The following is a 17,985-nucleotide window of genomic DNA, read 5'->3' as shown; positions in this document are numbered from 1 at the left end:
ACCTCTTTTCTTGGTGACCCATGGAACAAGTCTCTAGCTGCCCTGAATTTAAAAAAAACGTTTGGCTAGTTGGTTTGGTCAAAGAGCTGCCTCATTTCTTCTTTTAATTATTAGTTATTGAGCACTCACTCTGTGCTGCTTCCCTGGTGGCTCAGCTAGGAAAGAATCCGCCTGCAATGCAGGAGACCCAGGTTCGATCCCTGGGTCGGGAAGATCCCCTGGAGAAGGGAATGGCATCCCACTCCAGTATTCTTGCCTGGAAAATACCATGGACAGAGGAGCCTGGTGGGCTACAGTTCACGGGGTTGCAAAGAGTCGGACTCGACTGAGTGACTAATAACAACCGCTGTCTCCTGGGCACTTGGTTACACGGTGGGCAGAGAGCCACTGGTAAGATAAATGTAAGTTCTGCCCTTATAAGGGCTAACTCAAAAATAAATAAATACAGAGCTGATGTCAGTCCTGTCTGTCCACTTAGTTGATCTGAGGCTTCTTCTATTTCAGTAATATCTTAGATCTTTAGGGGAAACTGAAATGGAATAGTAGAAAACAGGTATCAAGTTGTACAGATTTACAAAGTTCTCAAAATCACTATCTTTTCTAGCATGAGCCTTTGTTTCAACTGGAGGATAATTGCCGATAAGGCAATTATTGTGTTGGTCTCTGCCGTACAACAACGCGAATCAGTCATAGTTATATATGCACGCCCGCCCTCCGAAGCCTCCCGCCCTCATTTCACCCTTCTCGGTCGTCATACGGTGCCAGGCTGGGCTCACTGTGTCATACGGTAGCTTCGGGCTAGTCACCAGTTTCACACGTGATGGTACACATGTCAATGCCACTTTCTCAACTAGTCCCACCCACTCCTTCGCCCGTGTCCCCAAGTCCGTTCTCTATGTCTGCATCGCCATTTCTTCTCTGTAAATAGGTTCGTCAGTTCTGTTTGTCTAGATTCCATGTATATGGTGTATGCATTAATACCCCTTTTTTGCTTTTCTCTGTCTGACTTCACTCTGGATGACAGGCTCTGGGTTCACCCACCTCACTTCAGCTGCCTCACATTCATTCCTTTTTACGGCTGAGCAGCACTCCATCGTCTGTCTCTAACATGGTTCTTTTTCCTATGTGGCCCCCGATGATCTCCTTCCCTTTGCACCATCCTTTCTCATTTTACGCTCGTCTGGAATCTTCCGTGTTCTGCAGTGTCCAGGGCAGAGCAGCAGGGCACCCACTGCACTGGTGTTTCCACACTGAGTTGGCTGAGGAAAATACAATTTGCATCACCCTCCCTCCCTAAAGAAGGGAATTTTCAAACTTAGAAACGACATCTTCATCTTAACGCACAAAACACGACAATGTGTGGAAACGAGTGGCCCAGTTAAACAAGTAAAGCAAAGGAGCAGAATACCTTATTAACATTCCATAATTATCTCAGTGGAAGCTAAGAAAGGCAATCGGTGCCTTTCAATATTTACTGTTGACTAAAGGCGTATTAAAAAAAAAGGGTTTTCTTCCTTTACATAATATGTTTATGTTTATCGTTAGAACCAATAATATGACTGAAGGAAAACATTTGTGACAGTTTCCTTAAAAGACAGGACCTAGGCAAGAATGCCTTGTCACCATTTGAAACTGTCGCTTTCTGGGCTGTAAAATAGGAGTAATTAGAACGGCGCCTATTTCATGAGGTTGTTTTAGGTTACATGGGTTGCTATTAACAAAATACTTAGAGCAGTATACAGATGTGTTTGTGTAATCAATAAATAAAGCAAAATAAAACAAACTGCAGACTATAAGATTGCTGAACTACTTACGCGGCAAGGAAAACAAATGACACAGAAATGGGCAGTGGAGAAAGGAAAAAAATCACATTTGCTGGTGATTTGAACGTATTCTTGTGCAAGATAAGTCTCCAAACCTTTGGGAAAATCCCAGCTCTGAAACATCCTAGCCTATGTCTTCTGTAAAAGTGAAGTTTAATGGGGATAATTATCTTTTAAATGATTTTTTTTTTAACCATAGTCATTCTCTAAGTTAAGTCTTAAACCACTGTTTCCCAAACTGGTGTCTCATGGTACACTGTGCACCATGAGAAAAGTGTTTGTTCTCAGATAAGTTTGAGAAACATTGAACTAAACAAAATGAAGCAAATTTATTTATTTATTAAGATTTCTCAGAAGTTTTAATGTGAAAACATTCACGGTGACTCACCAAGGGAAAGAGGGGGAGAGCAAAAGATGTATAATATCCAGCATTGTTCTTGTGTTGGGTGGCTGGCTATTCCCCTTTGCAGAATGAGTTTCTCTACACAGCCACCTTGCGGTGGGGGTGATGCAATTTTGAACCCCAGTAAAATGATAAATTACTACATATCATGGCCTTTCAGGGTCTCTTGCAATTTATTGAAACCATGACTGTTTCATCATGAATGTGAAAGATTTACTCTACTGGACAAATTAATCTGAGATACAGATATAAGTGAACTGAAAAATAATTTTTATTACTATTATGATTGCTTGACATCCATGTTACATTTGTTTAATAATGACCTTGTTTTAATAAAACCTTCAAATGCTAGAAAATAAATTTAATCTATCACAGAAGAATTTTGCTCAGGGAAAATTATGAAATGTTAGTAGAATGACAATACAGGAAGAAACAGAAAGCTGATCTCTCCAGCGGCTGAGAAAGCTTAACGATAAGAAAGGTGACTCTGCTTTCTACATTATAATAATTTAATGAAATATTTAGGAGAATCTGGTGAACTGGTTGTGAAAACCATCTGGGAGAAAAAGGGGCCGGAATGCACTGATGGTGTTAGTAAAGATGATGATGCTGGAAAATGCTTAAAAGTAATGGTGGTGGATTTACCTAACTAAAAAACAGTTTAAAAATATATTGTAAGCTGAAAATCACTCAGTGGTATTACTTAATATTTGTGGTTTGGAAAATGACCATGGGAATGACTATGCTTTGAGTAAGTGCTTCTCACTGTTAGAATACAGAACATAAAGAACGTGAAACAAAACCACAATGTTGAAAGGAGTCCCAGAGTAAGAAATGTTATTGAGCTTTTTCAGCATCGTATCTCACTTTTATACCCTGAAAAAATTCCAAATGGTCCAGACTGCAACTGAGAAACAATAAAAATATGCATGCAGGAAGAGAACAGAGAAGCACATTTCTCCCAGGTCTGGAGAGTCGCTATCTTTCTGTGTGTTGAGGAAATGGAGGATGTCAGTGACAAGACGGCTTTTGTCAAATACACAATATTGAAAGACAACAAGGTTTCAATGAGAAAAAAAAAAAAAAAAGTTAAAATAAATCAAAGAGAAAGGAAAGAAACTCAGTGAAAAAGCAGACTTTAGATAAGTGATATGAAGTAATCCATGTGGGACTTCCCTGGTGGTCCAGTGGTTAAGACTCCACACTTCCAATGCAGGGGCTCAGGTTTGATACCTGGTCGGGGAACTAAGATATCACACATAGATCTTTAATGCACATTCAGAAAAGAAAATGTTGTATATATTAATCATTATCTAAATAAAAATACAACAACCCCTAAAACATTGTGGTAGGGAAGACTGGAGGATGATCCTTGTGGTAAGCAGAATGACAACTCCCAAAGACAGTCTAATCTCTGAAGCCTGTGAATATGCTACCTTAAATGGCAAGAGGGACTTAAGGGATGCGATTAAATTAAGAATCTTGAGATGAGAAGGTGAGCCTGGATTCCCCAGGGAGGTCCAGTGTTACGTAAGAGGGAAGTAGCAGGGTCAGAAAAGGAGACGTGATGGTGGAAGCGGAGCTGCAAGCTGGCACCTGCTGGCTCTGTGATGGAGGAAGGGGCAGTTAATCAAGGAATGCAGGCAGCCTCCAGAAGCTAGAAAAAGCAGGGAAATAGCTGTTCTCCCAGAGCCTCCAGATGGTGCGCAGCCCTGCAGGTTTGTGACCTCCAGACCAGAAAGATAAGAAACATATGTGGCTTCAAGCCCCTGAGTTTGTGGTAATTTGTTTCAGCAGCCAGAGGCAACTAATACAGCCCTGGAGGTTCCTACAACCGCCCCCCCTGACTCCGTGTGTATACTCAGGTCACCCCCTTCCCTTGAGTTTCAGCAGAATCTGTGACTATGATAAGACATCACTCCTGTGATGACCCCAGTCGTGAGTTGATTTTGTGTTAATTAAAAGGGCAATTATTTAAGATGGTGTTACCTAGCCAGGGGAACACTTAAAAGGGCCTGGGCTCTTCCTCATTGGGTATTTGAGGAATATTCTCCACTGTTAGCTCTAAGAATGGGGGAAAGGACCTAAGAGCCCTCTGGTTGCTGAGACTGATTCCTGGACAACTGCCAGTAAGAGAATGGGGACCCCGATTCTACAACAGGAAGGACCTGCTTTCTGCCGATGAGTCTGGAAGATGATCTGCAGCTCTTGATGACAACGCAGCTGGCCAACACCCTGATGTCAGCCCCGTGAAATACCCAGGGCAGAGGGCCCAGTTGTGTTGTGCCAGGATTTTAATACATGGATGTGTACTTTTAAGCCACTCTGAGTGTGGAAATTTATCAGCCGAGAGGACTAATACAAACATCGTGTGGAAAAAGGCATTGTTTGGCTAGCACTTAAATGCGTGAAAACAATCCCCATTTTGTGCTAATATGTTCCATGAATAACAGTAAATACATCTGTAACATTCTGTGAGTTTAGTATGGGGGGGCCAGGTACCTGAACTCTTCCTGAAGGCCCTGGGCATTGGCTCAGATCTGCTTAAGAAATGGCTGGTCTCTTTGATCTGGCAATTAGGAAGAAATTACTTCATGCAAAAAATTCATAGCAGGGATATTTACGATAATGAAACATGGAGAAAACATGAATGCCCAGCAACAGGAGGTGCCAAGCGAACATCATATTAATAGGAAGGAAATGCCATGGAGAACAGGATTAATTGTGGTGCCCTGATGGGTAATGCTGCTGCCTGGAAAGCATGTAGAATTGTGCTAATTGAATAAAGCAGAGCAACAGTTAACGCGTAGAGACTCCACCGTTCACTAGCTCTGTGTCCTTAGGCTGTTTACTCGTCCTTCTGGTGGTCAGTTTGCTCATCTCTAAAATGGGCTTGATTTTAGTTTGTACCCAAAGCTTTGAAAGAGGCTACCAGGAGACCTGAGAGAGGTGATGTATGTGGAACCTGGCTTAAGAAACTGCTGGTCTCTTTGATCTGGCAATTTTATTATTTTATTTTTTGGTTCTTTCTAAAACTTCCATTATTTAGCCATTACCACTACTATTAGTCACACTATATAAAATGGATTGAAGGTCTTCTCTGCCTCATACTTTAAAATCTCTTGACTTAACCTGGAGGCACTCTTACATGTAATTAATATTACATGGCGGGAGGCTGTGTAACATAGTGGTTACATTAGGGCTGTGGAGTAATAATAGTCATAAACTGGACCCAGGATTATTATAAGAATTAAATGACTTACGTAAAATGGTTCGTAGTGCCTGCCACACAGTCAGCTCTCAGCACACCTGAATTATTACTACTACTAAGCTACTGCTGTTATTTTGGGAGAGGGGTGGTGGGGGTGAGCAGGGCACCCACCTCAGACCACAGCACTGTTCTTAGGCAACAACCCAAGCCCATCCTCTGAACCGAGAACCACTCACAATTCCTGTCTCTCGGCTCCTGGATCCCCGGGCCCGTCCTTGAGTTGATCTCTGCTCCCTGCCTTGGTGACCTTCCGCACATGCTGCTGGAGCTGGAGGTTAACATCCTGCACTGTTCCTCGCCACTTCAGAGGTGTGTGCGTGTGCTCACGTGTGTGCATGGAACTGTGTGGGCGAGGGGCGCCGGGCACCGAGAGGGTGGTGTGCAAACTTCGGAGACATGAAGAGCAGAATCTCACAAGTGACTGTCTCAAGACAAGGTGTGTTCATACAGTGTGATCGGCGCCTGGCTTCTGTTCTCTGTCCTGCCCCTGCCCCCATCTTGAGGGCAGGGAAGTGGGGAGGGGAGGCAAGGACAGAAGGGATGAGGGGTGGGCAGGGGGTGTTCCTTTTATTACGCAAGATTCTGTTGGCCAGGTCTTTCCTGGAATCATTGCTGCCATCCTGCAAGTTCCAGGCAGCTATGAGACTCTGAATTGATTCTATTGATAGAAAACGTAGAGCTTATCAAGTGCGTCTATCTGAAAAGTTAGTTTTATTAATTTTATTATTTTATGTTTTGGCCGCATGGCATGTGTGATCTTAGTTACCCCAGCAGGGATCAAACCCGTGCCCCCTGCATCGGTACCACTGGACTGCCAGGAAAGTCCCTGAAAAGTTAACTTTATTAAAATTTGCTAGCAACTGCAACTCCTTGCTTTCTTAAGCTCTCTTCTCTCAGGAGTTCTCCATGTAATGGTATATTCACTTATCTGTTTGCATTGCTAGACTGTAAGCAACCTGTGGACAGGGGAAGAGCTTTGTTTATGTTTTTCACAAGTCTTTAGTATATAATAACCGTGGGAACCGCATGAGTCCTTGGAGCATGAATGTCTAGGAATACGGCTCTTTACCCCTGGTGGCAATGGCAAGAGAGAGATGGATGTAAAGGGTGAAATTACAGATTGGACTGTATGCTCCATGTCCCCAGAGTAGGAGGTGGAGACAGTTGATGCTGTCACTTTGAGATCCTGTTGAGAGAGGTCACATTTGCTGTGGTGGGAGAGATGCTGGGGGCCAGAGCAGAGGGTCTGGCTGCTTCCTTAGTTGGCCAGAGCGGGCCTGCATGGGGGGCTGAAAGGACCCCATGTACACCAGATAGCTAAAATACCCTGTTTTATAGACAGGGTGACTGCAATCCATCTACTTATTTGACCCATTTGTTGGGTACCTACTGCACTCCAAACCCCGTTCTAGGTTTGATAGACGGGAAGCGTGCACCTGCTCAGCACACGGGCCAGCCCCGTGCTGACCGGTCAGTGGCTGTGACGGCTGCCACTGCACGTGGTGACGGCCGCTGCTTAGCTGGGAACAAACCACAGTCCCCGACCCCTTGGTGCTCGCTTTCTGGTTGGAGACAGTGAGCACACACACAGGCGAAACAGGGCATGATGATAGTGCCGTGAGGAAAACCAAACCGGAGCACCGGGGCAGCAGTTAGCAACTTGCCTGAGATTTCAGAGCTACAAAGAGCGAGAACTTGGGCTGCCGGATCAGAAGGGAACCCCCCAGTTTCTCCGTCCACACGGCCGCTGAGAAGGGGACGGTGGAAGCAGGTGGCTACGGACATACGTCTGCTGTGTGCTCAGTCACTCAGTTGTGTCTGATTGTGCGACACTCTGGACTGGGTAGCCTGCCAGGCTTCTCTGTCCAAGAGATTCTCCAGGCAAGGATACTGGAAGCGGTTACCATTTCATGCTCCAGGGTAGCTTCTCCACCCAGGAATCAAACCTGCGTCTCCTGCATTGCAGGCAGATTCTTTACCTGCTGAGTCATCAAGGAAGCCTATTAGTCCTCCCTAAAAGGATTCAGAACGAGTGGTCTTATTGGCCATCAAATATCTATGGAGCCCATACTGTGTACCAGACAACATGCTATGCCCTGGAAATACAGCAGTCAAGAAAACAAGCAAGGTCTCTGCTTGGGGAGGTAGGGATGCAGGGGAAAAAAAACTTAAAATAATTGTAAAGACGAAAAGCTCTTCGAAGAGAAGATACAGGGAGGTCCAGGGAGTTAAGAGCAGGGCTCTGTGCTAGCGTGGTGGTGGGGAGTCGGGGAGACCTCTGTGCATTAGCTAGATGAGATGTTGAGGGCCCCCCTCCTGTGCCCTGCGAGGCGGCATTCTTTATAAGCTCACTGACTTTGGTTATTTGTTTTTGAGTTATAGGTATCAACCTTATTAGATAATCTCTTTTTTGTGCTTCTGCAAGCTATTTATTGTTAACATTCTGCAGTGTCGTTTTACTCCTCAGATGCTTTTATAGCCCTCGCCTCTCTCAGGTGAGATAACTAACTTCATATATGAAATACAGATTTTAATGAACTGAGAGGCAACAATAAGGAAGATGTTATTTCTCCTGAGTCTGAATCTGAGTCAGGAGGGCAGCGCCATGTACACAGTGGGCTTGTAAAAACAACTCTGCAGTAATGACAGCTCAAGGTGTCCAGCCGTTTATGACTTCTTTGATGATGGTGCATGATCACACTGGTCTGGCCGTGACCTATAGAAAATGCTCTGCTTAGAAATTTCCTTTGACTTGATAGCCTACCCCTCTATCTTCTCTGTTCTTCCCAGGTGGCTCAGTGATAAAGAATCCACCTGCCAATGCAGGAGACGTGGGTTGATCCCCGGTCTGGGATGACTCCCTGGAGAAGGAAATGGCAACCCACTCCAGTGTTCTTGCCTGGAAAATCCCATGGACAGAGGAGCCTGGTGGGCTACAGTCCATGGGGTCCCAAAGAATTGGACACAACTAAACAACAGCACTATCTCCTCTAGCTGTGTAGAGACATGTGAAAAAATATAGTTAATATAAAATCATTCATTTTGAAGATCACCACCCCTGCCTGGCTGGTTCCCTACATATTCCTTTCTTTGGGAGTGTCTGCTGGCCCTGAGCCCTTCCCAGATCTCCTCCTTTTGTGATTCTGATACTGTCCAGATGCATTTAGCAGGCCGGACTCCACAGCCAGACCAAAAAGCCACTCCTATTAACCAGAGCTGACTCTGAATCACTCCTCTGACCCACTCATTTGGGGCAGATGCCTTCTCCCAGGCATCGTTTAGAATTCCAAGAAGAGGATGGGTGAGAGGGGGCCCATATCCTGCTCTGGGCTCCTCTGGAAAAGGGGAGCTGCCACGATGAAGGAAGAAGAGATGAGTCACTTGGATTGGGAGAAGCTGCCAGCTTCCTTCCCAGGCTCTGGGAAATAAGACCTAGTTATAGGGTGAGTCCTGATGAGCGAGGTGTCACCTGGAAATACCCTGGTGCTGCAGTGAGGTCATGTCCACCTTTGGGACCTATGCCCTCTTGCTCTGTATTACCTGTCCACTTGGACAAAGAAATAAGATTGAGCTCTTGTTTCAGGCACAGAAAAATTGCCATATTTGAAGTAATTTGTTCTTGCCCATGTCGGGGAAGCCACCAATGCTGATTCCTTTTCTTTTTCATCTCCCAGACTATACTGGCTTAGCCCCAGAAGACCTTGCCAAGGGTTATAACTCTGTTATTGTCCAGTTCTCTGTCCCTGGGGATGGCAATACACAAATGAAATTGACCAGTTATGTTGCACCAGGCACTCCATTAAGAGCTTTGCATAGATGTTCTTATCTTGTTCTTCTGGCAGCCTTGTGAAGGAGGTGTTTCCTTTCCTTTCTTTCTTTTTTTTTCCCATCAAATCACAATTTTACAGACTAAAATCCCTGATGTCCAGATTGTTGTTGTTGTTTTGTCACTAAGTCATGTCCAATTATTAGCCACACTGTGGACTGTAGCCTGCCAGGCTCCTCTGTCTGTAGGATTCTCCAGGCAAGAATACTGGAGTGGGTGGCCATTTCCTCCTCCAGGGGATCTTCCCAACCCAGGGATTGAACCAGCATTTCTTGCACTGGAGGGCAGATTCTCTACCACTGAGCCACCAGGGAAGCCCGAGGCCCAGATGAATTAGGTAATTTGCGGAAGGTAGCTTAGCTAGTGGGTAGAAGAACTGATACCCATCACTCATTAAACACTCACTTTGTGTTCAGTACTTTCCAAATGCCACCTTTGAAAATTCTCAAGATAACCTGAAACAGAAGTATGATAGCCCCCTCTTCCAGCCAGAAGGAAACTTAAGAGCAAAGAAATTGAGTAACCTGCCTGAAATTTCATAGCTCGTAGAGCAGCAGGGAAAGAACTGCAACCTGATCACTCTCTTTCCAAAGCCCAAGCCCACACTGTCTTCCTGAATCTCCTTCTCTATGGAAGGTGGATGGTGTTCCATGGGATCAGCACGTGGAGCAGAGGCTCATTTTTTTGGGTGAATGACTATGAGGGGGAACCACCTTCTGGGTGCATCTCCCCTCCCCTGGGTCTGCTCTAAGCCTGTTCTGGAGGAGATGTGAGCCCTGGGACAGGGAGATATTGGGCAGCAATATGTCCCGGTGCCAGTCACAGGGATGTTCTTTCATACTGTGTTAGGTTTCCGTAAATATTCCAGTGGAGTGGGCCTTAGGGAAGCATACAGTGAGCAAAGCCACCCCTGGCAGCTCCTGCCTGGTTGAGGGGGAGGGGTCGTGGAGTCTACTTGTGGCTAAGTAGGAGTCATGCCAGTGTGACTTCCCTATGAGGCAGCTGGTTGAGAGGGCAAAGTTCAAGGTCTAGGGCCAGCAGCACTGGGCAGCGATCTCTGAACTGCCCCTTACCAGCAGTGTGAGGGAGGGTTGTTCTTCCAAGCCCTCAGATCCTTGGCATCCCTCTGGAGAGATGAGGAAAGGTACTTCCTCGATCAGTGAATTGCTGAGGCCATTTCATAAGCTGCTGAGTGCTTTGTCCATATGATGCTGATTCTGTCTTCTTTGGGTTATGGATGCGACGTGCTGGAGCTCTCATGTGACAGATTTCCAGGTCTGGCCGAGGACCTCAGGGATGTACTCTGCCATACAGATCACAGGAGCAAGAGATGAGATCCATACAGATAGTTTCACTCCATTCCCATAAAAGCTACCAAGCTGTTCACTCATCTAATTGCTAACTTTCCCAGAACCCCTATATCCCTGGGCCTGGGCTTTGCACTGCCGGGGAGAGAAGAAAACCTACTGGTCTCGCCTGATAGGTGTTCAGGGTTTTAGATGAAGAGACAAGACTGACACAAACCCAGAATAATTAGACAAGATATTTATTTAATTCATCACTAAACTGGATGTTTCTGGAAAGAGAAATTGATGGGAGATGAGAGGAATCTGAGGCGGCCTCCTGGCATACTCAGGGATTGGGATGGTCTTACCGGAGCTGGGAAGGCGGTGGTGGCCACGGTGACAGTCCCCCTTCATTCCAGGTCGTGTGGCCATTGATGTCATCCGATCCCTAAGAAGCACCCAGGGCTGACTCTATCCTAGGCACAGAGACAAATCCTTTACATCATGACGACCTCCCAAACCTCAGAGGTTAATCCTACCCCACAGTCTCATTTATCGGATGAGAAAACAGACGGGTGAAGTAAACTGTCCAGGTTGCGCACCTAGTCAATGGTATACCTAGTATTCCAGAGCCTGTGGCCCGAACCACAAAACTGAACACAGAGGGCACGACAGAACCACGTGACACAGCCGTGGTGCCCTCTCAGGCTGAGAAGGTGGAGCCAACGGAAAGGAGACCTCTGCCAGAGGCAGAAGAGGAGGGATTGCTTTCTCCCCCTTTCTTCGGTTTTTCTCTTTCCAGGAGAGACATGTGGGGCTCAGATGCTTCTGCTCCGGTGGTGCCTTTCGCCTGGAGAGCTGAGAGGGACCACATCACGGTGGAGATGTGGGGCTGGACGCTGTGGGCTGGCTCAGGCTCTGAGTCCGGGAGAGAGAAAGGCAGGGCCAAGCCTGCACTGTGTGGTCCTCAAGATGGCATGGTCCTCAAGATGGCGCTCTGAGTCCCGGAGAGAGAGGGGCGGGGCCAAGCCTGTACTGTGCTGTCCTCAAGATGGCCAGGTCCTCAGTATGGCGCGGTCCTCAATATGGCGCCGTCCTCAAGATGGCCTGGTTCTCAAGATGGCGCCTGAGGACGTGGAAGCGGGTGGAGCCGGAATTCAGGCCTTCACCGCTGCACAGCCCTTACCGGGGTGGGGGGGACACGGGGCTTTAACTTCAGCCCAGCTGGCCCCGTGAAATGGAAGGAGGATGACCCCAAGAATAGAACCGGATGCTTTCCCAATCTTGGGCAACCCAGTGTGAAGGAGTCCCAAGTTGAGATATTAGGCAATGCCCAATTCTCCTTCAGATTTGCTTCAAATTTGAGGCATGAAATAGTCTCTTCTTGGGCCTCAATTTCTTTCTTTTTTTCAACAAGTTTAATTAATACTTATTTTTCGCTGGGGTCTGTGTTGCTGCACGTAGGCTTTGTCTCCTTGCAGCCACTGAGGGCTGCTCTCAAGCTGTAGCCAGTGGGCTTCTCAGGGCTATGGCTCCTCTTGTGGCGGAGCTCTCTGGCTCTAGGGTGTGAAGGCTTCAGTAGTTGTGGCCCACAGGCTTCCTTGTCCCTTGGCATGTGGAATCTCCCCAGACCAGGGATCAAATCCGTGACCCCCTTCATTGGCAGGCGGATTCTTAACCACTAGACCCCCAGACAAGTCCCCTCAGTTTTTTATCTAATAGTGTGGGACATTTGGACGAGATGAGTTCCAAGTAGACTGGGTGGATTTAAAGTTCTAATAAGGACAGTGACTAAGCATTTGCCATGCTGTGAGATGATGTTGAATCATGTTTGTTTTGTGAGGGGCTGATTCCCTTTGGCCTGGCTTCCTGCCTCTGAAGTCTCAGGTCTCAGACGCTCCATCTATAGGGAGCTGGAAAGAGGGTGGGGGTCTCCCCACTCCCCTGGGGCTGTGGGGACTGGCAGGGCCTGGGTGAGGGAGCAGCCACAGCTCAAGGCCCAGAATAGCTGCAGCCCTCCTGGCATCTGCCATCCTGGCTGCAGACTCCCATCCCATTGGCGGCGCCCCATCCTTGCTGTCTGGCAGGCGCTGCTTTCCAGGTTTTTGTGGCACCCACCAAGCAGCCCTCCCTGTGTGCTGTGGCATGCTGGCTTCTTCCTCCACTCTGCTGGGATCATAATAGCAACTCTTCTCGGGCTTCCTCCATCCTGTCTCACTTCCCCTCCCGATGGTTGAGGACAGGGGGTAGTTTAGGACAGTGGAAGAAGCCTAGAATTGGTGCCAGGGGTCTCGAGTTCTTGCCACAGATTCGCCATCTGTCTAGGCACAAAGCCAAACATCTCTCTTGTTTTCAGCATGAAGGTAAAATAAAGATGTGTGCTAAGTTGCTTCAATCATGTCTGACCCTTTTTGGACCCCGTGAACTGTACCCAGCCAGGCTCCTCCGTCCATGGGATTCTCCAGGCAAGAATACTGGAGTGGGTTGCCATTTCCTTCTCCAGGGGATCTTCCTGACCCAGGGAGTGAACCCTTGTCTCCTACATCTTCTGCATCGGCAGGCAGTTTCTTTACCACTAGCACCACCCGGGGAGCCCTCAAAGTAAAGATAATCGGGCTACTGTTTCACACTTGTTCGCCAGAATGGGTATCCCCACGGTTCATAGCTAGAGTCTTGCTGTGGACTGTATGTCTATGTCCCCTCTCCCCTAATAATATGTTGAAGTCTTAACTCTGTAATGTGATATCATTTGGAGGAAAGGCTTTGGGAGGTAATTACATCATGAGGATGGAGCCCTCATGAATGATATTAGTGCTCTTATAAGAATTGATGCTTTTGAACTGTGGTGTTGGGGAAGACTCTTGAGAGTCCCTTGGACTGCAAGGAGATCCAACCAGTCCATCCTAAAGGAAATCAGTCCTGAATATTCACTGGAAGGACTGATGCTGAAGCTGAAACTCCAATTCTTTGGCCACCTGATACCAAGAACTGACTCTTTGGAAAAGACACTGATGCTGGAAAGATTGAAGGTGGGAGGAGAAGGGGATGACAGAGGATGAGATGGTTGGATGGCATCACCAACTCAATGGCCATGAGCTTGAGCAAGCTCTAGGAGTTGGTGATGGACAGGGAGGCCTGGCATCCTGCAGTCCATGGGGTCACAAAGAGTCAGACACGACTGAGTGACTGAACTGGAACCGGAAGAAGAGACCAGAGACGAGTTAGCCCTTTTGCTGCCCTGGGAGGATACAGTGAAAAGTCGGCAGTCTGCAGCCTGAAAGGAGACATTCATCAGAATCTGACCATGCTCGTACCCTGGTCTTGGACTTCCAGCCTCCGGGACTGTGAGAAATAATTCCTGTCTCTTATAAGTCATCGAGTCTATGCCACCAGTCCCCACTTCCCCAGGGTAGTGAGGAGACCCCCACCCTCTCTCCAAATGACTAAGAGGTCCCTTCTTCTTGGGCAGTGCTCACATCATACTGGTTGTTCAGTATTTTGAGGTTCACCCCTGGGGTAATTCAAAATTCTTGAGTGATTGTACAGAACTGGTGTGAGGGTCCAGTGGAGTAAATAAAGGCTGAGAGCAAGTGCTTTGAGGATGGTGAAGTCACGTGTCTGATACACGTATCTGCCCAATGTCTGTCTGTCTCCTCTATCATGGGGGCAATCACACCTTGATTTTCCACTCACCCATCCTTAACCACATGGTTCAGATGGACCTCGCTCCTCTCCTGGCTCCGAGTCTCAACAGGTCTGAGGTTTTCTCCCTCTGGCCATAGTGACAGGTTGGGGGATGAACCATACAGACCCTGTCAGAGCCAATCCTGGGGCCTGACCCAGACCTGACCAACAAAAACACACATCCTCTTGCAGTGGTGATGGCTTAGAAATTGGCATGTGACCCGAACCAGGCCAAACATTATTTCTTTGAGATTATCCTCACCCACATGAGTGGAAAGGCCCCTTCTCTTTTCAGTTATGAGCATGAAGGATGTGACTCATGACTGCTCCTCCATGTAAAGGAAGAAAAGAATGGCGCTCAGTAGAACAAGCCCAACCTAAGAGGTGAAGAGGAGAGAGGGGAGAGTCTTGAGGACTTGAGGTCCTGGCTCACTCTGGTCCTTAGTGCTCTGGTTCCTATAAGTTCTCGCTTGAAGCAGTGCAGAGGATCAGGAGTGACAAGGCATGAAGAAGAGTTTAGTTGACTAGGGAAGGCTTTTCTAATCAGATTAAATGTGCTGTTGCGTGCATGCTCAGTCCTTCAGTCACATCCAGCTCTTTGTGACCTCAGGGACTGTAGCCTGTCAGGCTTCTCTGTCCAGGGGGATTCTCCAGGCAAGAATGCTGGGATCCTCAGGGGATCTTCCTGACTCAGGGATTGAACCCACATCTCTTATGTCTCCTGCGTTGGCTTCTCTAGTGGATTCTTTACAACTAGTGCTATCTGGAAACCCCAAATGTGCTCTGAAGTCTGAATAAAGGAAAGGAGTATGTCCTGTAAAGATACAAGAGAAGAGAATTCCAAGTGGAGGGAATAGAATGTGCAAAGGTCTTGCAGGAGGATGCTTGATGTTTTCAAGGAGAAAAGCTAGTCATAGGCGACGTGTGGCTGGAACCGAATGAGAACAGGATAACCTATCCTGACCTTTTCTCTGAGGGGGTCTCAGCTGCGGAGTTACTCTCTGCCAGGATGAGAGTTGGCATTAGGGCTTGAGCCACTACTTCAAGAACTTCAGTGCTTGCAGCTGCCAGGGGCCAGAAAGTCAGAGACCAGCATTGAGGATTTCTCTGGCTCTGTAATTCTACGTCTGCACCCGAGGGATCCGACCTTCCTCCTCGCTTCCTCTAATAACTCACCTAAGATCTCTCAGAAACTGCTGTTTCTACCAGCCTCCAGAGAAGGGGGCTCCTTGTGGCAGAGTAGACAGAAAAGCTTCAGTGGAAAGCATTTCTTTCATTACAATTGCTGAGGTGTGACATTCCATGGACACAAGCCAATTTGTTCCCGGTGTGTTTGTTCCCTTCTTCATTCATTTAAGAAGAATTTATTGAGTATCTGATATCTGCCAAGGTATACGGAAAGGCACTGAATTTACAAAGATGAATCAGACAGGGTTTCTGCTTTCAAGGATCTCAGTCTGGGTGCGCGTGGAGGAGGCAGGCTTGTAAACAGATAATCGGAGAAAAACATGGCAGGAGGCAGAGCTGAGGTAGGAGCACAGTGCCGCTGAGGAACCCTGAGGAGGAGAGGCGGTTTTTGCTAGGAGGGGCAGGGCGGCCTGGGCTTCCCTGGTGGCTCAGATGGTAAAGAATCTCCCTGCGGTGCAGGACACCTGGGTTTGATCCCTGCGATGGGAAGATCTCCTGGAGAAGGGAAAGGCAACCCACTCCAGTACTCTTGCCTGGAGGATCCCCTGCACAGAGGAGCCTGGCGGGCTACAGTCCATGGAGTTGCAAAGAACTGCACATGACTGAGTGACTGACTCTTTCTCTTTCACCTTCAGGGTGGTCTACAGAGAGGCGGGGATCTCTTGGCTGGACATTGAAGGCGGAGGGGAATTTGACCAGTGGAGAGCTCTCCCAGAAATGCTGCTGAGAGGGACAACATGTGTGAAGAGAATGTAGTGGTGGGAAAGAGTGGGATGAGGAAATGGTAAAAATTCAGAGTGGAGGATTTGGGGCCAAGGTAGAGGTCAATCTAGTCTGCCTTGGGTATTCAGATTTTGTTCTGTTGATTTGGAGAATCAGTGGAGACTTTTAAGTAGTAATGTAAACAGATTAGACTGTTGAATATGATATGATATGACAAAACATGTGTGCATGCTCAGTTGTGTCTGACTCTTTGAGACTCCATGGACTGTAGCTCACCAGGCTCCTCTGTCCATGGAAATTTCCAGGCAAGAATAGTGGAATGGGTTGCCATTTCCTTCTCCAATAATATGACATAATGATAATAATAATGGGAGATGGTCTCAAGAGTCAATGGTCAGTTGACTGGGTTGAGACAGGGTCACAAACTCAAATACCAACAGGCCAGGCAATGACTTGTGAGAACCAGGAGGTCAGCAGATCGTGTTTTAAGAGGGCAGGTGCCACTCAACTCAGTCAGTTGCTATCCCCGTAGGGACTCGGGTCCAGGGCTGCCGGAACTCCTGAGTTTTCAAGAGCAGCTGGAAACCCAGATCCTTATGTAAAAGCTCACCATTTTTAAATGTTGGCAACTAAATTCTACAAAATGCTGCATGGGCCAAATTGAACACATCTGTCAGCCTGATCTATCTGTGGGCCACTGGTTTGCAAATTCTGGGTTGAGAAAAGAGTTTTCTTTTTTTGTCAAGAGATCAAAATAGCTTTGGATCTAAAGATTCATGCCTGGAATGATCTTCTCTCCTCTTGCTCTAGCAAATTCTTAATTATTGCTTAAGACCCAGTTCAGTTCTCCCCTATAAAGCTTTCATCAAGACCCACCCTCCCCCACCACACACCCTCAATCACCCCGCAAAAGCCCCCAAAGCACATTAATCATTTGCTAATGCACCACTACATCTTTTATATTCCCGTGCATGCGTGTGTGCTCAGTTGTGATCAACTCTTTGCGATGCCATGGACTGTAGCCCTCCAGGCTCCTCTGTCCATGGAATTTTCCAGGCAAGAATGCTGGAGTGGGTTGCCATTTCCTTCTTCAGGGGAATTTTCCTGACCCAGGGATCAAACTAGTGTCTCTGGTGGCTCCTGCATTGGCAGACAGATTCTTTACCACTGAACCACCTGGAGAATTCAAATGCCTGCAAGAAAGCCAAGGGGCAGGAGAGAAGTCAGCGTCAAAAGAGACTTAGAATCAACATTGCTGATTAATGGATGGAATCCATGCTTGTAGGAGAAGTGGGTGAAACTTACAACACAGGTCCTTGCAGCAGTCAGCTCCTGGCTGGCAGGACTTAGCCTGGAGGAGAGGGAGGTAGACTGGCTCTGAAAGGAAATATGAGATTGTCAGGAGCAGGGTGAACTCTTGGGATTTCAGAGAAGGCTCCACATTCTGAGTTTCTGTAGGATTTTTTTTTTTTTTTTACATGAACTGAGACTTATATTTAGTAGTAGAAGCAGTTAAACAAAGAAAACCAGCTAGCAGGAAAGCAAATAAGCAGAATAAAAATGCACCAAGATCATTCTCAAGATGTAAAGAACAACTAAAAACATACAAAACAGGTAAAGCAGAAGAAATAAAATCTTCTAAAAATCTAGTTAGTGTCTTTGGGTAGACTCATAAGAATGTTCTATAGAAAAGTGACATAATGTCATTCAAAAAATGGAACAGTGAATGATAGTTATAAGAGCATCCATGAAGTCTCATAACAGAAAGAAGACAAAGAAGA

The sequence above is a fragment of the Dama dama genome, chromosome 1, assembly GCF_033118175.1.
Source record: "Dama dama isolate Ldn47 chromosome 1, ASM3311817v1, whole genome shotgun sequence".
In the NCBI taxonomy this organism is placed as follows: domain Eukaryota; kingdom Metazoa; phylum Chordata; class Mammalia; order Artiodactyla; family Cervidae; genus Dama; species Dama dama.
Note: the sequence above shows the minus strand (reverse complement) of the source record.